This window comes from Astyanax mexicanus, chromosome 18 (genome assembly GCF_023375975.1).
Source record: "Astyanax mexicanus isolate ESR-SI-001 chromosome 18, AstMex3_surface, whole genome shotgun sequence".
NCBI lineage: Eukaryota > Metazoa > Chordata > Actinopteri > Characiformes > Acestrorhamphidae > Astyanax > Astyanax mexicanus.
The window spans coordinates 35,730,981-35,756,177 of NC_064425.1; the positions used below are offsets into that span (position 1 = coordinate 35,730,981).

Consider the following 25,197-nt stretch of genomic DNA (forward strand, 5'->3'; position numbering starts at 1 on the left):
CTCCGTCCTCTGTCCAGTTTCATGTCCAGTCTCCCGTCCTTTCTCCGTCTCCTGTCCAGTCTCCGTCCCCGGTCCAGTTCCCTGTCCAGTCTCTGTTCCCTGTCCAGTCTCCGGCCCCTGTCCAGTTCCCTGTCCAGTCTCTGTCCCCTGTCCAGTTCCCTGTTCAGTCTCCGTCCCCTGTTCAGTTTTCAAGCCCTGTCCAGTCTCCCGTCCAGTCTCTGTTCTCTGTCCTGTCTCAGTTTCAGTCCCCGGTCTCGGCTCCTGTTTTCCCCGGCCTGTCCCCGCCGCCGGCCCCCGGGGTTCGTTTTTACGCGCCTCGGGAGCTGCGCGTTTAGGGGGAGGTTTCTGTCATGTCCTGTCTGTTCTCTTGTCTGTATGTTTTCATGTGACCCGGCTCCTCTGTGTTTCATTCCCAGTGTTTTTCCACTCACCTGTGTTCATTTGTAGCTCCGCCCCTTCGTCCCACGTGTTTCCTGTTTCCTGTGTGTGTGCACCTCTATTTAAGGTCCGTGTTCCATTTCCCCAGTGTCGATCCTTGTACGTTTATCGTCTGTCAGTGCTCCATGTTTTCCCAAGTTTCCTCAGTCCTGTTTTCAGTTTATCCCATGTGTATTTTGTATTTGGTTTTGTTAATAAATCCCTTTTTGTTTACATTTGCGTCCGCCTCCGCGTCCTCCCTGCACCCGCACCTGACACGTGAACTGTATGAGGTATGCTTGGGCACAGTTCTGTACTGCTTGAGTGGGTCTCAAGCGTAAACCCCCCCCCGCAGCAAGCTGAGAATGCAGATAAGGGAGGTGAAGGGGTGGTGGTGGGCGCGAGGTTGAACGTCACAAAGGTGAGGGGAAACAGGGAGGTATATATATGGCCAAGGGGAGGAGCTTGTAATTGAGGCGCGCTCCATATACCAAAACTCTGTTAATACTTAACAACACTTTGCCATAATGGATCGCGCCAGACGACGCGGGGGGGCGTGAACTGTATGAGGTATGCTTGGGCACAGTTCTGTACTGCTTGAGTGGGTCTCAAGCGTAAACCCCAAAACAATGGAAGAAAGTATGGCAACTAATGGAATTAAGGAAATACAGAAGCTAGAAGTTCGTGGGCAGCGAATAGGTCTCGGGCGTGAGTGCGGATGTAGCTGTGATAGACATGGGAGGACCAGCGGCCGAGGATCTGAATGGTGTGGTCAGGTAAACCTTGGTGAGAAGCTGTAGTGGCTGCTCCGATTCTGAGAGAATGGGCGGAGAAATGTGCGGGGTTGAATCCACTGAGGGAGAGTACGTTCTTGAGGTGATAATGAAACCAATGACTGGTAGCAGGGGAACCGGATTCGCTGATAAACAGGGGGTCACGAGGACGAGCACCTTGGGAGAGACGGAACTGGAGGTAGAGCTGGAGAGGTTCGTAAGAACTGAGAGATGAACGAAGTCTGAATATGTAAACTGGAGTATATATACCAAATTGGTTAGTTTTGCTTCTCTTGATGTTGAAAATGAGGGTGTCGGTGTCCAGGATGGTGATATCAGACAGACAGGGGTGGAGAGAGGGATGATGAGTGGTGGAAGGAGTGGTAAATTCTGAAACTCGGAAAAAACCAAAGAAAGCTAGCAAAAACATAGCTTCTAAGGTTTGAGAAATGTTGGGAGAATATTGTCCGGAACGTAGAGTGGAAATGCAGCAGGAGAGAATGTGAGAGGTTAGGGGAAGACGTTTGTGAGTGAGAGGAGGTTCGCTCCTTTTAATGCCTTTTAAAAGCAGTGTGATCTGAGGATGACTAATGAAAGGATGAGGTGAGCCGTGGAGGAGTTTATAAAAGAAGTTGATAGCTGACAGGTAAACTTTGAGGGAGGATGATCGAATGAAGAGGCGGGAGCTGGTAAAGGTGAGGAAGTTGGCCGTGCTAAATAGATCAAAGGAGGGAAAGGGGATTGAAAGAAAAACGTGGAACCGACGAAAACATTGCCATCCTGTCCAGTAAGTTGAAAGAGTGTTAGGGGAAACGGCGTTAAGAATGAGGTCCTGGGATTGGAGAGTCAAATTGTAGAAGGCGTGTGCAGCGGGAAGATGGTGTCCGAATAAGGTGGAACTGGGGTTGGATGAGGGTCTGAGAGAGGAGCCAAGGTCCTGAATTTCTGAAATTGGAAACGAGACAGAGAATCAGCAATGGGGTTAGATGAACCAGGAATGTGAACAGCTTTGAGAATGAACTGATGCATGATGGAGTGCCACGTGAGCCTCTGGAGCAATGGCATTAAGGACGGGGAATTTGACCGACCCTTGTTGATTGCGTTTACTACGGCTAGATTATCAGAGTGTGTGAAAATGACGCGTCGCGTCCATTCGTGTCCCCATAGCAGGGCAGCGACGATGATGGGGTAAAGTTCACGAAGCGCGGATGAATCACAAAGATCCGAGGGGAGCTGAAAAAATTCGGCAGGCCATTGGGAGGCGAACCATCTGCCGTCGTAGAAACCGCCAAAGCCTGTGGAAGGTGCGGCGTCCGTGAAGAGATGAATATCAACAGGATTAGATACTGCGTCGTTAAAGAAAAACGAAATGCCATTCCAATGAGAGAGGAGTAGGAGCCAGAAACGTATCTCTGCTAGACAAGCCTCATCCAGGGTGACGAACTGAAAGTAGGATGTAGCTGAAGAAGCGAGGAGGAGGAGATGGGAAATGAAAGCGCGACCTTGTGGGATGATGCGCATGGCGAAATTCAGATGCCCGAGAAGCGACAGGAGCTGCTGCTTGGTGCAACGAGGCTGTTGCAGAAACTCTGAGAGAACTTGGGAGATGCGAGTTTGCTTATCGCGGGCAAGAGAAGCCTGTAAGTTGTAAGAGTCCAGCAAAATCCCCAAAAATTTGAGCGATGTAGACGGACCAACGGTCTTATCAGAAAGTGAATGTAAAGAGAAAGTGATGTTAGCTGCTGAACGGCCTGGGGGGGATCAGAGGAAACGGGAACAGGGGGAACAGGGGGGGCTTGGGGAACTCGGGGGGCTTGGGGAACTCGGGGGGCTTGGGGAACTCGGGGAACAGGAGCATGGGGAACAGGTGGGTCGGAGGGAACAATAACGGGGGAAACATGGGGGGCTTGGGGAACTCAAGGAACTTGGTGGACGGGGGGGTTGTGGGCGGGAACGGGAACCAAGGGGGCGGAAACAGAAACGGGGGGGAAAAAGGAAGAAACGAGGCCACTGGCGGGAAGAGCGGAAAACTCAGGAGGGGGCAAAGAGGAGAGAGAAGGAAGAGGAGCAACGAAGGGAGGAGAAAGGCGGGAAAAGACAGAAGAAAGAGTGGTAATGGGCCGGGTGGAAAGGGAGGGGCCCGCCTCACCGGCGGGGGGGATGGAGCGGCTGGAGGGAGTGTGGGCGGGGCGGCCGCGCCGCCTGGGTGAAGTTGAGGTGACGTCATCGCGGCTTCGGGAGATCTTCGGATGGCGCCGTCTGAGGAGAGTAAGAGAGAAAAGAGGGTCCTCTTAGGAGCGGAACGGGCGAAATGGATCCTGCGGTCCCTGAGGACCTTCTGCAAACCAGCGACGGTCCACTCAGACATGGAGCGGGCTGGAGCCGGAGATGGGGAAAGCAGCGCACGGGAGGTGGAGGCCACAGGGGAGCTGCTGCGGCGAGATACACGCTGGGAGCGCCGTGCGGGAGGAGGGGAGGCCTGAGATGAACGGCGGGAACGTCCAGAGCCGGGGTGGGCCACGCCGGAGCGGCTGCGACGGGCCGGGGAGAGATCGCGCTGGGCTGGGGGGCGGCCACGCCGAGCCTGGGAGCGGTGGTATCGGGATGGGGAGCGATCACGTCGGGCTGGAAATAGCAGGGGCATCGGGCATGGAGACGACGGATCGCAGCCTTGAAGTGGGGCGGGATGAAGCAACGGATGAGGAGCCGGAAAACAACTCCGAGTCCGAGGCAACTAGATCCAGATCCATGGTGAGCGAGTGACGGTGAACTTCCAACAGGTAACTTGGCAGTCACGCGAGGTTGAACGTCACAAAGGTGAGGGGAAACAGGGAGGTATATATATGGCCAAGGGGAGGAGCTTGTAATTGAGGCGCGCTCCATATACCAAAACTCTGTTAATACTTAACAACACATAAATTCAACAGGCTTAAAAATAATGCTGCCAAAATTATACTCGCCCCATTAGAAGCCGCCCTGTTGAAGGTATAAGAAAATGCATCACAGGACATACTGTACACACTATGACATGTATGAAACATAAATTGCATGACATTCAGAGCTTGCAGTGCTGAGATGATAGGGGGAGTATAATTTTGGAAGGCTTAAAAATAATGCTGCCAAAATTATACTCCCTCCATTAGAAGGCCCCCTAATGAAGATATAGTAAAAAGCATCACAGGACATACTCTACACACCATGACATGTACGAAACATAAATTGCATGACATTCAGACCTTGCAGTGCTGAGATGATAGGGGGAGTATAATTTCAGCAGGCTTAAAATAATGCTGCCAAAATTACACTCCCCCATTAGAAGCCGCCCTGATGAAGATATAAGAAAATGATTTACAGGACATACTGTACACACCATGACATGTATGAAACATAAATTGCATGACATTCAGACCTTGCAGTGCTGAGATGATAGGGGGAGTATAATTTTGGCAGGCTTAAAAATAATACTGCCAAAATATACTAAGCCTATTAGAAGCCGCCCTGTTGAAAATATAATAAAATGCATCACAGGACATAGTGTACACACTATGACATGTATAAAACCTAAATTGCATGACTTCAGAGCTTGCAGTGCTGAGATGATAGGGGGTGTATAATTTCGGCATGTTTAAAAATAATGCTGCCAAAATAATACTCCCCCAATTAGAAGCATCCCTAATGAAGATAGAGTAAAATGCATCACAGGACATACACTACACACCATGTCATGTATGAAAGATAAATTGCATGACATTCAGACCTTGCAGTGCTGAGATGATAGGGGAGAATAATTTCGGCAGGCTTAAAAATAAAGCTGCCAAAATAATACTCCCCCCATTAAAAACCGCCCTGTTGAAGATATAATAAAATGCATCACAGGACATACTGTACACACTATGACATGTGTGAAACATAAATTGCATGACATTCAGACCTGGCAGTGCTGAGATGATAAGGGGAGTATAATTTTGGCAGTCTTAAAAATAATAATGCCAAAATTATACTGCCCTATTTGAAGCCCCCCTGTTTAAAGATAGAGTAAACTGCATCAAAGGACATAATGTACACACTATGACAGGTATGAAACATGAATTGCATGACATTCGGAGCTTGCCGTGCTGAAATGATAAGGGGAGTATAATTTCGGCAGACTTAAATATAATGCTGCCAAAAATTACACTACGACTATTAGAAGCCGCCCTGTTGAAGATATAATAAAATGCATTACAGGACATACTCTACACACCATGACATGTATGACACATAAATTGCATGACATTCAGACCTTGCAGTGCTGAGAAGATAGGGGGAGTATAATTTCGTCAGTCTTTAAAATAATGCTGCCAAAAATATACTCCTCTATTTAAAGCTCCCCTGTTTAAAGATAGAGTAAAACGCATTACAGCACATACTCTACACACCATGACATTTATGAAACATAAATTGCATCACAGGACATAAACTACACACCATGTCATGTATGAAACATAAATTGCATTACATTCAGAGCTTGCAGTGCTGATATGATAGGGGGAGTATAATTTCGGCAGTCTTAAAAATAATGCTGCCAAAATTATACTCCCCTATTTGAAGCCCCCCTGTTTAAAGATATAATAAAATGCATCTCAGGACAAACTGTACACACTGTGACATGTAGGAAACATGAACTGCATAACATTCAGAGCTTGCAGTGCTGAAATGATAGGGGTAGTATAATTTCGGCAGGCTTAAAAATAATGCTGCCAAAATTATACTCCCCCATTAAAGCCCCTCTAATGAAGATATAGTAAAATGCATCACAGGACATACTCTACACACCATGACATGTATGAAACATAAATTGCATGACATTTAGACCTTGCAGTGCTGAGGTCATAAGGGGAGTATAATTTCGGCAAGCTTAAAAACAATGCTGCCAAAATTATACTCCCTCCATTACACGGCCTCCTAATGAAAATATAGTAAAAAGCATCACAGGACATGCTGTGCACACCATGACATGTATGAAACATAAATTGCATGACATTCAGACCTTGCAGTGCTGAGATGATAGGGGGAGTATAATTTCAGCAGGCTTAAAAATAATGCTGCCAAAATTATACTCCCTACATTAGAAGCCGCCCTGATGAAGATATAAGAAAATGATTTACAGGACATACTGTACACACCATGACATGTATGAAACATAAATTGCATGACATTCAGACCTTGCAGTGCTGAGCTGATAGGGGGAGTATAATTTCGGCAGTCCTAAATATAATGTACAAGTACGTATTTAGTCTAGACTCAAAGATTGAGCCAGTGTCTGTTTCCCGAACATATTCAGGAAGGTTATTTCAGAGTTGGGGTGCTTTATAAGAGAAAGCTCTTCCTCCTGCAGAGCTCCTCTGAATTCTGGGAACTACTTAGAAATCAGCACCTTGTGATCTAAGTAATCACACTAATTCATAGATTCACAGATTTCAGGATGGGAAATGACATCATCTTAATTCACAAAAATCAGGACTAAGAAAAAAACACTATTTGCAAAGACATCTTTCTACACTAGGGGATTATAGATGATCTATAGATGATCCACCACACACTGTTAAAACATTGCAAATCTAGGCAGTCAAATACACCATTACAACCAACAGTGTCAAAACAAAAGGGAATGTGTTTTTTCAGTTCTTAATACTCCTGCCTGGATATTCATCTTTATAATCTTTTTTTCACAGCACCATGTATGTAGTCAGCCTGTATGCTGTGCTCCAGTCACTATAGCTGCACACTGCACTTGCTAAAATTGATAAGTTGATATGAGATTTTATATTTGGATAAATAAACCTTTATATATATTTAACTGTTTGTTTATTTGAATTTATTTTTCCCCAAAGGTACACAAAGCCCTATAATGGGCAGTGTGATGTTTTGACCTGTGCTCTGCTTGTAAAACTTGGGTCCAGTCATTCACATAAATGTTACTTTGACACATACCAGGCTGCAAAAATGTTTTTCTCAAAGTATAACATATTTTCAATGTATACTGCCCCTGCCCTTAGCATGAGGGTGCCAGTGAGAGAGGAGGAGCCTTAAATTGCTGACACAACCTGCTTCAGTTTTTTCACAATATCTGGTAACTTTAATTAAAAAAAAACAAGAACACGATTAAAGAATTTGTGGGATGTCACATAACTTGTTTTTTTGTTGAGAGACAAATAATACATACTGTGGTATGTTACATACCTTTAAGTGCTGACACTATGTCCTCAATGAGCACAGATCTCTTTTTCGGAGGCTGCACAAAGCTCTCCTCACTTTCAGCATCTATCAGACTCTTTAACACAACAAACATTTAAATGTAACAATAAACTTAGTAATGAACTATGTTATAACATATTTGCCTTTGCAAGAGTGTGAGCAACCTACCACACCAAATTAAAAAGGTATACAGGAAATCATATTTTGCATTGTGTATAGGATAAACAGGTTTAAAAGCAAAAATATACATTGCAAACACAGCAAATTTGCCAGTGTTAAATCAGCAATGTGAGTTTTAAATGTAACTTGATTTACATATTAAATACAGAACCCTATTGAAAAAGGTCAGGGCACAGCATTTACCACAAAGAGCTCTTTTCCACCCACGTGGAACGGGCTTTGTTCGCGTTCGCGCACCAAATGTTGAACTGTGCATTTTCTCCAACAAAAATAGGGTTTTAACCCATTGCGTACTTTTGCTTGAAAATAGCCAAAACGGTTAATATATACGTACAGTATATATTTAGAAAACATTAACCTCTTCTAGAAGACCCTAAAGTAAAACTCTGAACATGGAAAATAAAAGTTTCAATTATGCAGCTCTGTCTTTGCAACCGATAAGCCTTAACATCTTATCTGTTCTCTTTCACCATAAACAAAACTATTGATTTTTTTGGTTAGGACTACATTTTTAGCTACTACTGCTGAAACTCACAATTTCCAGTGACTTATTTATGGTTGTGGATTCCAGGCCAACAACTCTTACGTCTGAGTCTGTATCTGTATCACACAGTGGAGGGGCTGTGTTGGGATCAGGGCGCATTCTCTTTCTGAGATCTTCTTTAAGAGCCTCAACCATGTGTGTGAGCACAAAATTAAATAAAAAACATAAAAATGTTAAACTCACAATCACAGAAATCAATTGAAAAAAAAGAGAAAAGTTCTGCTGATGTCACGATCAAGTCAATTAAATTTTTGTGCTGAGAATGGTCTATTATCCAAAAACATCTAGTTAACATTGTTTCTGTGGTCTACTAGTAATAAATCTGTGGAGGAATGAGAGTAATAGTCTACAATATGTAATTATACAGCTGATGTATAATGGGGAACCGCAATGTAGGCCTGAGCAAAAAAGGTGATGTAATTGATGATGACCAACAAGTAACCTGATGAAGGTAATAATCATAAATTTGGAAAATTCCCAGAGAACTACAAAGGAAGCATAAACCTAGAGTAATGCAGCTGTTTGCAGTATAATTTGATAAATGCCAGGATAACAAGTTTTTGAAAGATGGTGAACACAGTATTATACTATTTATTTATAATATTGCATTTTCTATTGTTTTTTTTAACAGTTAAAAAAAGCAAAAGTTAAGTTGTATGTTGGTATATGCTGCAAAAATAAGAATAATAAACCACACCACTTTGTTTAAATTGTCCAGGCCTGCATCATAGGTGGAATAATCTAATATGATATAGCATAATATAATAACAAACATAATATTATAGTAATAAATAACATCTGCCTTCATTATGTCTGTGAATCATACAATTGTGCAAGAAATACCTTTCTTGTAGGCAATTCCTTCTGTAAAGTATTCGGTTCAGGTCTCGAGTTCACAATTTCAAGCACCTGAAAAAATACAGATCTAAATAAATACTGATACAAACTACTTATAATGAAACACAATTGTACAATCTTCTTGTTAATAATATAGTTGTAGTGAAAAAAATAGTAGGCTTCTATATTAAAGGAATAATGCTTTGTAGTCAATCTTTGCCTTTTTCTTTGGGTTAACACGAAGTGCAGTAGTTGTGATGTTTGATTCTGAATGTGATGTCTGGGTTGTAAATGGAACCTGTAAACATAAAACAGACTTCAAAGGTCCATAGTGTATAAAAAAAACTGGCAAGTTAATGTGCATGCATTTAATTCTCAAAAATTAATTAACAACTGTATGAGGTAAATCAAAATGCTGCAAAAATACCTTTCTTGTAGGCTCTTCTGTATGTTAGTTCTTGCTAAATCACTAGAACAGAGAAAAAGTGATATTACAAAAAAACATAAAGGAATTGGACACCTGATGTCTACGCAGAGCACACAGTATAATATACTTTTACAACACTGCTAGAAGCCACTTGTCCACTTACTGCTCATGGCAATCAACAGACACATTTAGACAGCTAGCTAAACCGTATCAAAGCTCAGGTTACGTCACATTCAGATAATCTTGTGACCCTTTTTAATATTCTTTAATATTTTTGGACTACTTTACCAAAATGTGAAACTGAACTGTACACAACAATACCTTTTAACTAGTAATTACAAAAAAACTGAACATGTGACTAACCTTTCCTTTCGTTTTGAGGATTGTTGTACTTTTATTCTTCATGTTCAAAAAGACCTGTTGAAAGATGCTACATTTTATTACAACGTATTGTTACATATATAATAATATTACAATATTAGAACGTTTTCATTAGCCTCTAATAATGTGAGATAAGTGTCACATTGGGAAAATGTGTATGATTTTATCAGGGTATACTGTTTTCAGGAAATGTACAATATCTTGTTTTGGAGTATACAATATATACACATAAAAATATACATTATCTATCTTGCCATTTTTGTACGTAAACAGTTCTTTTAAATCATATATTGCACTTTGGAACTGCTATATTCATTACACACTACTTAAAACAAAAAGACACTGAGAATTGAATCTTATGAAGCTTTGCACTGCACTGCACAGCCTCTGCTAGCTTGCTGTCTAGGTTATCTCACTAGCTAGTTAGCTAGTTAGTTAGCAAACTAACGTTCGCAGTGGTTAGCTAGTTAGCTAGTTAACTAACATTCACATTCGTAGCTTAACGTTAAAAAAACTGCGAGCGCGAAGCCTTTAACCAGAGCTCTCCAAACCTGCAGTCTCTCCTGCCCTGTACAATCCACAGCCAGAGGCACATCGACATGTTTTAATGATGCTGAAAAAAAGACAATACAAGACATTCCTCATGAATGATGATAACTCCCCGTGATACCTGTCCCAAAGTTTTGATGTGAAGCATGCCAGTTTGTATTTGATGCAAATACAAATCTTAAAAATGGCTCATTTGTTTAATGATTCTTTGTCATGCCAGATTAAAGACATTCTTGAAAACCCCAATTTACATTTATATAGATAGACAGCAGATAAAGAAGGGGTTCTGAATGACATACAGTGTGGAGCAGAGTACAGTGGGCCTTTTTTTACATTACATTACATTACTTTTGGCAGACGCTTTTGTCCAAAGCGACTTACAATAGTCAAGTACAAAAGTAATAGGAATTAAGATAAACCATTTTTAGGGCTTAAAGGAGGTTGAAGGGAAATAAAGGGATAAAGAAAGGAAGGAGGGGAACAAGGAAATGAGGAAAATCACACCCATACAGCCCATTGAATTGTTCAGTGTTCTGGGCAGGCAACAGAGTCTGAGCTACATATGAGTGCAAACACCTCGGACCTCTGTTCTCTGTGTGGATGTCTTCATGCGATACCATCCTTTTCATCCTTTTGAAGAGATAAGAGTTCATCTACAAAGGAGAGAGTGCATGTATAGTTTTTTTTTCTCCAAACCAAATACATGGCATACAAATGTTCCTTTTCCTGTCTTTAGGCTGTAAATGTATGCTTCAGTATAGCAGTAAGTTATCATTCTGTTGTGAAAACACTTATGTAGCTAAAAACACAATGCTTTATTTTTGAAAGTCTGATCAATACAACTATGCACAAAATTACAGTATACACGAAACAATTTTAAAGGTTATTTTACTATTCAGCTGCTGACAGTTTTTTTTTTTTTAACAGTGATTTAATTTAACAAAATTTGTTTTTACAATAAATTACTGTTAACTAGTGCCAGTTCGGTACTGTGATTTTATTTCACAGTAGATACTTGTCAATTACTGCCAGTTACTTTACTTAATTTAGTTAACTAATTAGTTACTAATTTACTTACTGTAAATTTAACAGTACATTTTTACAGTGTAAATGTTCTTTGATTAAATTGGCAATAAATCTGAACTTTTGTTGATTGGTACTAAATCAACAGTAAGTAAATCTCATAACTTCTACATTCCTGTTGATAACTCCTCCATCTCTCCCTTCCCTCAGGTCAAGAGTCTGGGTGTCATTGGTCAGCCTACTTCCATCTTCGAAAAATTAATCGTCTTTGTCCTTCTCTTACTGCTCACACTACAACTAATCTGGTCCACAGTCTGGTTACCTTACTGTAACTCTCTTTATTTTGGCCTGCCACAAAAAACCTACATAAATTACAGTTTGTTTAAAATGCAGCTGTCCGTGTCATTACCCAGACAGCTTCACTGGCTCCCTATCCCATATCGCATCAACTGTAAAATACTCCCCCTCACAATTGTGCCCCTCCTTATCTTTCGTATCTTCTTCACATTGCTACACCTGCTCGTACCCTCAGATCTTCTTATTGCCCATCTTGGGGTGCAGAGCGAGCATTCAACCGGAATCTGGAATTCACTCCCACCTATTCATCGTAACATAGATTCATTGCCACATTTCAAGTCTAAACTCAAAACTTATCTGTTGCTTATGATTTGTGATTATTAATCCTATTCTGTACTTTTTTCCCTGTGTATTCTATATTCTGTCTCTACATATGTATTTTATGTTCTGTCAGTTGAATCATGTAAAGTGACAAGAAAGGCGCACACAAGTAAAATCTATTATTGACCCCTTTCACACCTGACACTTGGGTTCAGACCAGACTGAAAAAAGCCCCCTTAATAATAAGTTTAGATGTCACGAGGCCTCTCATATCCAGTGAAGTCTTCACACCATTTCCCAGGATTGCTTGTAAAATTAAATTGCTATCTACCTTAAAACATTACGGTAACTTCTATAAGGATGCTGAAGTTCTGAACAGACACCTTGCTGGGAAGATTATGAAAATTATGGTTAACAAAGCTGCCCCAGCCAGTGCCACTCGTGATAGGAGGAACAGAAGTGCTGAGGGGACTGGATATAACAAGTTCTTGTGCCTTGCTGATGGGTCTTAATCTCAGCTACCCAAGACAACTGGCATACCTTAGAAGTTTTTTAAAAGTTACTCCTCAAACTGGATGGACTATAATGTCAACAAAACAACAGCTCGTAAAGTTCACTTGCTAATTAAGAAATAAACAATTTCATTTCTTAGTAGCTGTTATAATATAATATAATATAATATAATATAATATAGCTGGAATATTTTATTTTGTACTATGCAGATGTCTTTTATTATGCAACAGTTTGTTGTGCCCATTTTTTAACCAATAAAAAAGGTGATTTTTAAAAAAATATATATTTCCTGAATATAAAGAAATTCTTACATGGATTAGGTAGGTTCAAATGCATAAATCTTTAACGTTTTTAATAAAATGATGGTGGGAACAAGTCTCTTAGCTTTTTTCTCAACAACATTTTAGTTGGAATTGCAAAACGACGTTCTAAAATCCATCATTCTAGTTAGGATTGCAAAACGATTCATGCAAATTGTTACATCATTTTTTAAGTAGATCTAGTATATTATTTTTTAGAGAGCACATAAGAACTGTTTGAAAGCAAGAAGTTATTGCATTTTACACAGTTAAAATGTGGTTTAGGTCTTAAACACTCATTTTTGATCGAAAGAGAAGTTTTCAGTACAAAACAACACATGAAGCAGATTTCGCTCTAAGGAGTGAAATAGGAGCTCAAAACTAAGCGTAAAACGGTTTTCTCAGCGTGAATTCTTTTTCAGCATTCAACATACAAATGAACCCCAACTCTTTATTACATGATGTGGTACATTTTACATAGTTAATATGTGGTTTGTTGAGTCTAACAGCAGAGTGTTGCTGCTACCGATGCGTTAGGAAGGAGCTGACGACTTCTTTTCATTTTTGCTGATTTATTTTACAGAACGATACAACGTGACCATCTGCCAGTTGGGCTGTACGTAGACTAACTTATACATGTGAAACTCTCCTGCATAAAAGTGTCCAACTACGGGAAGTCCATTGTGCCAACGAAACAACATGAGCAACATTACTCATATGTTTTGTGTTCTTGCGTCCTCTAGTGTCGCGAAGAAAACATAACACTATTTACCAGTCAAGTAACCTAAGGACATATTTTTTTAATACATATTAACATGGTTTAGGTCTTTAAAACTCATTTCTGATCGAAAGAGAAGTTTCCAGTACAAAACAACACATGAAGCAGCTTTCGCTCTAAGGAGAGAAAGAGGAGCTCAATACTAAGCGTAAAACGTTTTTTTCCAGCGTGAAAAAAATATTTTACAACATTAAACATACAAATGAACCCAAACACTTAAAGAAAGAATAAAACATTTCAGACAGTTTTAATGTTTTAGGTCTTAAAAACTCATTTCTGACCGAAAGAGATGTTTTCAGTGCAAAACAACACTTGAAGCCGTTTTCGCTCTAAGCAGTGAGAGAGAAGCTCAAAACTAAGCGTAAAACGCGTTTCCCAGTGTGAAAAAATATTTTACAACATTCAACACACAAATGAAACCAAACACTTAATGAATGACAAAAACGAGATGTTAGTGTATTTTAAACAGCTACAATGTGTTGTAGGTCTTAAAAACTCATTTCTGACCGAAAGAGATGTTTCAGTGGAAAACAACACTTGAAGCCGTTTTCGCTCTAAGCAGTGAGAGAGGAGCTCAAAACTAAGCGTAAAACGCTTTTCTCAGCTTGAAAAAGATTTTAGAACATTCAACACACAAATGAAACGAACCACTTAATAAACGACAAAAACGAGATTTTAGAGCATGTTACACAGTTATAATGTGTTTTAGGTCTTAAAAACTCATTTCTGACCGAAAGAGATGTTTTCAGTGCAAAAACAACACTTGAAGCCGTTTTCGCTCTAAGCAGTGAGAGAAGACTCAAAAATAAGTGTAAAACGCTTTTCTCAGCTTGAAAAAGATTTTACAACATTCAACGTACAAATCAACCCAAACATTAAAGAAACGACAAAAACGAGATGTTAGTGTATTTTACACAGCTACAATGTGTTTTAGACTCATTTCAGACCGAAAAAGATGTTTTCAGTGCAAAACAACACTTGAACCCGTTTTCGCTCTAAGCAGTGAGAGAGGAGCTCAAAACTAAGCGTAAAACGCATTTCCCAGTGTGAAAAAAGATTTTACAACATTCAACATACAAATGAACCCAAACACTAAAAAGAAACGACAAAAACGAGATGTTAGTGTATTTTACACAGCTATAATGTGTTTTAGGTCTTAAAAACTCATTTCTGACCGAAAGAGATGTTTTCAGTGCAAAACAACACTTGAAGCCGTTTTCGCCTTAAGCAGTGAGAGAGGAGCTCAAAACTAAGTGTAAAACGCTTTTCTCAGCTTGAAAAATATTTTACAACATTCAACAAATGAACCCAAACACTAAAGAAACGACAAAAACGAGATGTTAGTGTAATTTACACAGCTACAATGTGTTTTAGGTCTTTAAGACTCATTTCAGACCGAAAGAGATGTTTTCAGTGCAAAACAACACTTGAAGCCATTTTCGCTCTAAGCAGTGAGAGAGGAGCTCAAAACTAAGTGTAAAACGCTTTTCTCAGCTTGAAAAAGATTTTACAACATTCAACGTACAAATGAACCAAAACACTAAAGAAACGACAAAAACGAGATGTTAGTGTATTTTACACAGCTACAATGTGTTTTAGGTCTTTAAGACTCATTTCAGACCGAAAGAGATGTTTTCAGTGCAAAACAACACTTGAAGCCATTTTCGCTCTAAGCAGTGAGAGAGGAGCTCAAAACTAAGTGTAAAACGCTTTTCTCAGCTTGAAAAAGATTTTACAACATTCAATGTACAAATGAACCAAAACACTAAAGAAACGACAAAAACGAGATGTTAGTGTATTTTACACAGCTACAATGTGTTTTAGGTCTTTAAGACTCATTTCAGACCGAAAAAGATGTTTTCAGTGCAAAACAACACTTGAAGCCGTTTTCGCTCTAAGCAGTGAGAGAGAAGCTCAAAACTAAGCGTAAAACGCGTTTCCCAGTGTGAAAAAAGATTTTACAACATTCAACACACAAATGAAACCAAACACTTAATAAATGTGTTTTATGTCTTAAAAACTCATTTCTGACCGAAAGAGATGTTTTCAGTGCAAAACAACACTTGAAGCCGTTTTTGCTCTAAGCAGTTAGAGAGGAGCTCAAAACTAAGCGTAGAACGCTTTTCTCAGCTTGAAAAAGATTTTAGAACATTCAACATACAAATGAACACAAACAATTAAGAAACGACAAAAACGAGATGTTAATGTATTTTACACAGTTTCAATATGTTTTAGGTCTTAAAAACTCATTTCTGACCGAAAGAGAAATTTTCAGTAAAAAAACAACACTTGAAGTCGTTTTCGCTCTAAGAAAAAAGATTTTACTACGTTCAACAAACAAACAACCAAAAAAACCCATTTCTGATCAAAAGAGAAGTTTCCTGTACAAAACAACACTTCGCTCTAAGGAGTGAGAGTGGAGCTCAAAACTATTCTTAAAACGCTTCTGTTAACCTAAATCGTCGAAAAACAGACTTTATTAATTTATTGATCATACAAATGAACCCAAACACTTAAAAGAAATGTTGAAAACGACAAGTTGGTACATTTTACACAGTTATAATGTGATTTAGGTCTTATAAACTTAATTCTGATCTAAACAGATGTTTTCAGTTGAAAACAACACTAGAAGCAGTTAATGCTCTATTGAATGAGAGAAACGCATCTCTTAGCCTGAATCGTTCAAAAACAGACTTTAATACATTCAACAAACAAATGAATCCAAACACTTTGGAAATGTTGAAAAGAAGATGTTAGTGCATTTTACACATCTTTTTGAATTTCTGAACAAAATACACTGATACAGTTTCTCTCTCTTGAAAAGACAGGTTTAATATATCCATGTGTATAGAAATATGAGTAATGAAAGCAGTTAGAGTTCATGTAAACTTCAATGAAATTAGTAGTGGAGAGTAAACAGCTAGTGCAAGGCAGGTGAATAAACTGGGTGATGGGCAGCTGAACTGTGGTGAGTGATAGGGAAGGATGACTTCCAGAAACTTCCAACAACCTGGCCGACAGGAGACATGAGTTCCTGAAGAGCCAATTGGTATCGGGTCAGACAGGTGGGCAGTCTGAGGAAGACAGAAAGATGGAATTAGTTTTGACTGGATACTTCCTCAGTTGAAGCACCCCCGGTTGAAGACAGGACATACTCTACACACCATAGCATATATGTAAATGCATTACATTCATTCCTTGCAGTGCTGAGATCATAGGGGTAGTATAATTTCGGCAGGCCTAAAAATAATGCTGCCAAAATTATACTCGCCCCATTAGAAGCCGCACTGTTGAAGATATAATAAAATGCATCACAGGACATACTGTACACACTATGACATGTATGAAACATAAATTGCATGACATTTAGACCTTGCAGTGCTGAGATGATAGGGGTAGTAAAATTTCAGCAGGCTTAAAAATAATGCTGCCAAAATTATACTCGCCCCATTAGAAGCCGCCCTGTTGAAGGTATAAGAAAATGCATCACAGGACAAACTGTACACACTATGACATGTATGAAACATGAATTGCATGACATTCGGAGCTTGCAGTGCTGAGATGATAAGGGGAGTATAATTTCGGCAGACTTAAATATAATGCTGCCAAAATTATGCTTAGCCCATTAGAAGCCGCCCTGTTGAAGGTATAAGAAAATGAATCACAGGACAAACTGTACACACTATGACATGTATGAAACAAGAATTGCATGACATTCGGAGCTTGCAGTCCTGACACGATAAGGGGAGTATAATTTCGGCAGGCTTAAAAATAATGCTGCCAAAATTATACTCCCCCCATTAGAAGCAGCCCTGATGAAAATATAATAAAATGCATCACAGGACATACTGTACGGTTGAAGACAGGACATACTCTACACACCATAGCATATATGTAAATGCATTACATTCATTCCTTGCAGTGCTGAGATCATAGGGGTAGTATAATTTCGGCAGGCCTAAAAATAATGCTGCCAAAATTATACTCGCCCCATTAGAAGCCGCACTGTTGAAGATATAATAAAATGCATCACAGGACATACTGTACACACTATGACATGTATGAAACATAAATTGCATGACATTTAGACCTTGCAGTGCTGAGATGATAGGGGTAGTAAAATTTCAGCAGGCTTAAAAATAATGCTGCCAAAATTATACTCGCCCCATTAGAAGCCGCCCTGTTGAAGGTATAAGAAAATGCATCACAGGACAAACTGTACACACTATGACATGTATGAAACATGAATTGCATGACATTCGGAGCTTGCAGTGCTGAGATTAAAAGGGGAGTATAATTTCGGCAGACTTAAATATAATGCTGCCAAAATTATGCTTAGCCCATTAGAAGCCGCCCTGTTGAAGGTATAAGAAAATGAATCACAGGACATACTGTACACACTATGACATGTATGAAACATAAATTGCATGACATTCAGAGCTTGCAGTGCTGAGATGATAGGGGGAGTATAATATTGGCAGGCTTAAAAATAGAGCTGCCAAAATTATATTCCCCCCCCCATTAGAAGCCCCCCTAATGAAGATAGAGTAAAATGCATCACAGGACATACACTACACACCATGTCATGTATGAAACATAAATTGCATGACATTCAGATCTTGCAGTGCTGAGATGATAGGGGTAGTATACTTTCGGCAGGCTTAAAAATAATGCTGCCAAATCTATACTCGCCTCATTAGAAGCCGCACTGTTGAAGATATAATAAAATGCATCCCAGGACATACTGTACACACTATGACATGTATGAAACATAAATTGCATGACATTTAGACCTTGCAGTGCTGAGATGATAGGGGTAGTATACTTTAGGCAGGCTTAAAAATAATGCTGCCAAATCTATACTCGCCTCATTAGAAGCCGCACTGTTGAAGATATAATTAAATGCATCACAGGACATACTGTACACACTATGACATGTATGAAACATAAATTGCATGACATTTAGACCTTGCAGTGCTGAGATGATAGGGGTAGTAAAATTTCAGCGGGCTTAAAAATAATGCTGCCAAAATTATACTCGCCCCATTAGAAGCCGCCCTGTTGAAGGTATAAGAAAATGCATCACAGGACAAACTGTACACACTATGACATGTATGAAACATAAATTGCATGACACTTAGACCTTGCAGTGCTGAGATGATAGGGGTAGTAAAATTTCAGCAGGCTTAAAAATAATGCTGCCAAAATTATACTCGCCCCATTAGAAGCCGCCCTGTTGAAGGTATAAGAAAATGCATCACAGGACAAACTGTACACACTATGACATGTATGAAACATGAATTGCATGACATTCGGAGCTTGCAGTGCTGAGATGATAAGGGGAGTATAATTTCGGCAGACTTAAATATAATGCTGCCAAAATTATGCTTAGCCCATTAGAAGCCGCCCTGTTGAAGGTATAAGAAAATGATTCACAGGACAAACTGTACACACTATGACATGTATGAAACAAGAATTGCATGACATTCGGAGCTTGCAGTCCTGAGACGATAAGGGGAGTATAATTTCGACAGACTTAAATATAATGCTGCCAAAATTATGCTAAGCACATTAGAAGCCGCACTGTTGAAGGGATAAGAAAATGCATCACAGGACAAACTGTACACACTATGACATGTATGAAAAAAGAATTGCATGACATTCAGAGCTTGCAGTGCTGAGATGATAGGGGTAGTATAATTTCGGCAGGCTTAAAAATAATGTTACCAAAATTATACTCCCCCATTACAAGCCCCTCTAATGAAGATACAGTAAAATGCATCACAGGACATACTCTACACACCATGACATGTATGAAACATAAATTGCATGACATGTAGACCTTGCAGTGCTGAGGTCATAAGGGGAGTATAATTTCGGCAGGCTTAAAAATAATGCTGCCAAAATTATACTCCCTCCATTAGAAGACCCCCTAATGAAGATATAGTAAAAAGCATTACAGGACATACTCTACACACCATGACATATGAAACATAAATTGCATGACATTCAGACTGTGACGCCAGATAGAGAGGAGTGACGCGAGCTGAGTTAAAAGTACAAACAGGTTTATTAGCAGGCAAGCTAACAGATACTGCTAACAGGAAAGCCAGGCAAACAGCGGTCTCACCGATACCAGAAGACATAGTCAAAAATACAGTCCGAGTTCGAAACCGAGAAACAGTCCAACCGTACAACAAATCCAATAAGGGCAAAACAAAAGACATAAACCGATAATCCGAAAACAGGGTCGTAACAAGAAAGCAAAAACAGAACATAGGAAAACGCTTAGTATGCAACATGAGTCGACAATACCTCGCGGTGTTTGTTTACAAACGGATGCCTTAAATACAGTAGCTAGACAAGAATGAACCGGAAGTAATTCAGAATACAGGTGAATCAGAGCGTCGGAGCGTAACGCGATTGGGTGAAGGTGAAAGGTTATTATTGATGTCATAACCAGCGGAATTCTGAGAAATGGAGTCCGGTAGTGTGGAAGGAGAACAAGGCTGCGTGACAGTTCCCCCCTCCAAAGAGTCCGAAGATACCGAAGGATGAGGACAACGAAAGGAGACAGCCCCATCACCTCCAGTGGCACTCAGGACAGGCAGTCCAGAAGCGGGAACGGGATGGCCGGAAACCCTAGACCTTGGATGACCCCTTCTGGAGCCGCGGACGGAACTGAGGGAATGAACCGAGCCCGAAGCACGACGTCTACCCCTTCCTGGAATTGGAGATCTTCTCCTGGGGCGACCTCTGGGGCGTGGTGCAGGACGGGACGGATGAGATCGGTGAAAGTCCTCCACCATTAAAGGGTCCAGAACATCAGTTGCCGGCACCCAGCTTCTCTCCTCCGGTCCGTAACCCCTCCAGTCCACGAGATACTGCAGGCCTCCCCTTCTCCGCCTGGAGTCCAGTAGTCGTTCCACCGCATAGACTGGACCACCATCCATAGCCACCGGAGGAGGAGGAGGTGCTCCAAGCGAAGTCTCATCCAACGGACCAGGGATAACCGGCTTTAATAAAGACACGTGGAAAGAAGGGCATACACGATAATGAGAGGGTAAATCGAGACGGTAGGTAACTTCATTAATTCTCTTGATAATCTTAAAAGGGCCAATATACTTAACTGAAAGTTTCTTATGCATATCTGGTTGCCGGAAATCCCTGGTAGCCAAACTCGATCCCCAGGAGAATAGAGGGGGGTCTCGCGGCGTAGGCGATCTGCCTGTTGTTTCTGTCGCTGTAATACAGCCTCAATACGCCTATGAGTCTCCTCCCACACCTCCTCGCTCCGACGCATCCAATCGTCAACAGCAGGAATATCTGAGGGTTCGGCTGACCAGGGCATAATGGGTGGTTGATATCCTAAAAAACATTGAAAAGGGGTCATTTTAGTGGTGGAACTAATAAGAGAGTTCTGAGCTAGTTCGGCCCAAGGAAGGAACTTGGCCCAATCATGAATGTTGTTACTACAGTAAATTCTCAAAAATTTTCCTAGCTCCTGGTTCATTCTTTCACATTGTCCATTGCTTTGAGGGTGATAACCAGAGGATAGACTAACAGATATACTATATAATATATATAATATCTGTTCATAAAGGCAGACCAAACCTGAGAAATAAATTGGGGACCACGATCAGAGACAATATCTTCAGGGATACCAAAAACACGAAACACATGGTTAAATAAAGCTTCAGCAGTTTCTAAGGCAGTAGGCATCTTACTGAAAGAAATGAACCTAACACCGCGAGAGAAACGGTCTATGACTGTCATGATAACTGTCTGACCCATAGATTCAGGGAGATCAGTGACAAAATCAACAGCTAAGTGAGACCAGGGCCGAGCAGGAACAGGCAAAGGTACTAATTTACCAGCAGGTAGAGTGCGGGGAGTCTTACTCTGAGCACACACAGTACAGGAGGATACAAAATGGTGGATGTCGGATCGCATATTTTCCCACCAGAAACGATTCTCTAATAATTGATAAGTGCGGGTTTCGCCAGGATGCCCTGAAGTGAGTGAGGTGTGAGCCCAAGTTATGAGTCTATCTCTGCATTGCTCTGGTACATAAGTTCTGTCTGAGGGGCACTGTACAGGAGGAGGTGAAGTAGAGTTAATTAGATCAATCTCATCCGAGATCTCCCATCGAATAGGGGCTAGAACAATACCTGGTTTTAAAATAGTAGAGGGTTCTGAGCTTTCTGCACTGTCCTCCTCATAAATACGTGAAAGTGCATCTGCTTTAGTGTTTCTGGAACCAGGTCGGTAAGTAATAACAAAATCAAAACGTGCAAAGAAAATTGACCAACGTGCCTGACGTGAGTTCATGCTCTTCATTGATCTTAAGTACTCCAGATTTTTATAGTCAGTAATTACTACAAAAGGGTGTAAAGCTCCCTCTAGCCAGTGTCTCCATTCATCTAAAGCTAATTTTATAGCCAAAAGTTCACGATCACCAATGCCATAATTGCGTTCAGCAGGGGAAAGTTTGTGGGAGAAGTAAGCCACTGGGTGCATTTTGCTGGGAGAGCCAATATTTTGAGACAGTACTGCTCCTACCCCCACACTGGAAGCATCTACCTCTACTATAAAGGGTTCTTCGGGGTCAGGATGTTTCAGAAGAGGGGCCGAAGCGAACGATTCCTTGAGTGAGGAGAAAGCATCTGATGCTTCCTCAGACCAGACCAATTTTCTGGCATTTTGTTTTAACAGGTTCGTGAGTGGAGCGGCTAGAGAGCTGTAATTACGAATAAATCTTCGGTAGAAGTTAGCGAAACCAAGAAATCTTTGTAGTTCCTTAACAGATTTGGGGTGAGGCCAATTAACTACAGCCTGAACCTTCCTATCATCCATGATTATACCCTTGGCACTAATAACATAACCTAAGAAGGAAATGGTAGACAAATTGAATTCACATTTCTCTGCTTTGACGAAAAGCTTATTTTGAAGAAGTCGGGTTAATACAGCACGTACATGTGAGACATGAGTACGCAAATCTGATGAGAAGATAAGAATGTCGTCTATGTAAGCTATGACGAATTTTCCCAGCATGTCACGGAGTACGTCATTAATGAAAGATTGGAAAACGGAAGGGGCATTCTTGAGACCAAACGGCATAACTAAATATTCATAGTGCCCCCTAGTGGTAGAAAAGGCAGTCTTCCACTCATCACCCTCTCTGATCCTCACCAAGTTATAAGCACTGCGGAGGTCTAATTTTGTGAAAATGGAAGCCCCTCGTAGTTGTTCTAGAGCCACAGGTACTAGAGGTAGTGGGTAAGGATAAGTTTTCGTAACTGCATTGAGTTGACGATAGTCAATACATGGACGAAGACCTCCATCCTTCTTCTTGACGAAGAAGAAGGATGCGGCTACTGGAGAGGTAGAATGACGAATATACCCCTGAGCTAAGGCCTCTTGCACATACTCCTCCATAGCACTCTCCTCAGTCTGAGTTAACAGGTAGATGCGTGATTTAGGAGGTATCTGATTATCAGTAAGTTCAATAGCACAGTCATATGAACGGTGTGGGGGGAGTTGAGTAGCACGAGACTTGCTAAATACTTCAGTTAAATCTGAATAATCTGGAGGAATATGTGCAAGTGACTCAACACCAGGACTCTCTACTGTAGTAGATTGGATCAATAATTTAGGGCCAATAATACAGTGATCATGACTGTATGGAGACCAAGAAGTTATTTCACAATTGAACCAAGAAATTTGAGAATTGTGTTTCTTTAACCATGGAAGTCCTAAAATAATCTGATAGTTTGTGTCCCTCATCACAAAAAACCTGATCTCCTCTGAGTGCAAAGCGCTGGCGTTCAGCTTGACTGGTGTGGTGGTGTGGGATACGGCTCCTTGTCCAACTGGGGTACCATCCACCGCTGACAGTCTCATCGGGTTCTCCAGGCATTCAAACGGGATCTGGAGTCGTCTGGCCAGCTGCTCATTAATAAAGTTCCCCTCGGCACCGGAATCAATCAGGGCTGGAAACACAAAGGAAGAGGACTGGCAGAACAGTATAACTGAGATTATAAATGATCTTGAATACATGTCAGAGCTAGGTCGGCTTACCCTCTTAGCGTGTGGAACCCCTTCCACACGCTTTCCCGAGTCAGAAGCAGGTGGCTCATATGGACGGTCCGGGTTGCCATGGTAACCATCGGAGAGCCCACCGTTGGACGAGCCTGAAGAATCTTGTCGCTGACCTCGAGAAGGGCAATACTGACAATTACGTAATACATGTCTAGCGCTTCCACAGTAAAAGCACAATCCAGCTCGTAATCGTCTCATTCTCTCCTCTTGAGATAAACGCATAGCATCGACTTGCATTGGTTCCTCCTCTCTGAATGTGGCCCGTGAAGTAAATCCAGATGCACGAGGTGTAGCAAAACGAGGAGCAGAGACAGCAGCTCTACGACCAGGTACTGAGCCTTGTTTTAACTGATCAAGTCTGATGGCTAAGGAGATAAGTTCCTCCAAGGGTAATCCATCATCCTTGCAAGCTAATTCGGCTAACACATCAGCCCGGAGTCTATTAAGAAACATTACTCGTAACGCTGGTTCATTCCAACCACTACCTGCAGCCATAGTGCGGAATTCCAGAGCATAATCTGAAACAGAACGATTCCCCTGGCGTAACTGAACTAATAACTCCCCCTGAGACTGTCCATGATGCGGATGATCAAATACCAGCTTAAACTCTCTGAGAAAATGCTCATAAGTACTACGCTCAATGCTAGGCCAAATAGCAGTAGCCCAATCCAAAGCCTTGCCGGTAAGGCGAGATACAAAAAACGAAATACGAGCTGCGTCGACACTAACCGGTGAATTAGCAAAGAAAAGTGACATTTGCAAGAGAAAGCCTCTGGAGAACCGTCATATTTATCGGGCTTGCTTACCGGAAAAGTGGCTGCCGAGGGAGCGATAGCAGGAGAGCTAACAGGGGCCTGGTTAGCAGAGGCTAGGCTAGCTGGAGTTGCTACTCTCAGCTGGGCGAGCTGAGTAGCGATATCCTGAAGGCTAGCGGTGATCTGAGCTAGCTGAGAGTGTTGATCTGACTGCTGGGTAGTAAGAGCCGTAACGGTGTTAGCAAGGCTCTCAAAAAGCTGGCTATGCTGTTCGAGAACCCTCCCCTGGTTCCCGACTGCCTGCTGGAGGTCATTAAACTCAGCCATCACCTGCGGCGAGGTATTATGTGACGCCAGGTAGAGAGGAGTGACGCGAGCCGAGTTAAAAGTACAAACAGGTTTATTAGCAGGCAAGCTAACAGATACTGCTAACAGGAAAGCCAGGCAAACAGCGGTCTCACCGATACCAGAAGACATAGTCAAAAATACAGTCCGAGTTCGAAACCGAGAAACAGTCCAGCCGTACAACAAATCCAATAAGGGCAAAACAAAAGACATAAACCGATAATCCGAAAACAGGGTCGTAACAAGAAAGCAAAAACAGAACATAGGAAAACGCTTAGTATGCAACATGAGTCGACAATACCTCGCAGTGTTTGTTTACAAACGGATGCCTTAAATACAGGAGCTAGACAAGAATGAACCGGAAGTAATTCAGAATACAGGTGAATCAGAGCGTCGGAGCGTAACGCGATTGGGTGAAGG

The 25,197-nt window shown here is 41.2% G+C and overlaps 1 protein-coding gene across 9 annotated transcripts in view; it reads right to left on the reverse strand.

Annotated features, from left to right (window-relative positions):
* Positions 1-25,197, reverse strand: part of mffa (mitochondrial fission factor a) — a 583,551-nt gene that overhangs the window by 47,676 nt on the left and 510,678 nt on the right. The window contains exon 7 of one of the 9 annotated variants that reach the window (XR_007425389.1): positions 9,416-9,457. The exons of 6 other annotated variants lie outside the window; for them this stretch is intronic. The gene's annotated coding sequence lies outside the window, so the exon portion shown is untranslated. Of the gene's footprint in view, positions 1-9,409; positions 9,458-25,197 lie in introns of those variants that run through there. 2 more of the 9 variants (XR_007425395.1, XR_007425393.1) reach the window with 2 other exon arrangements.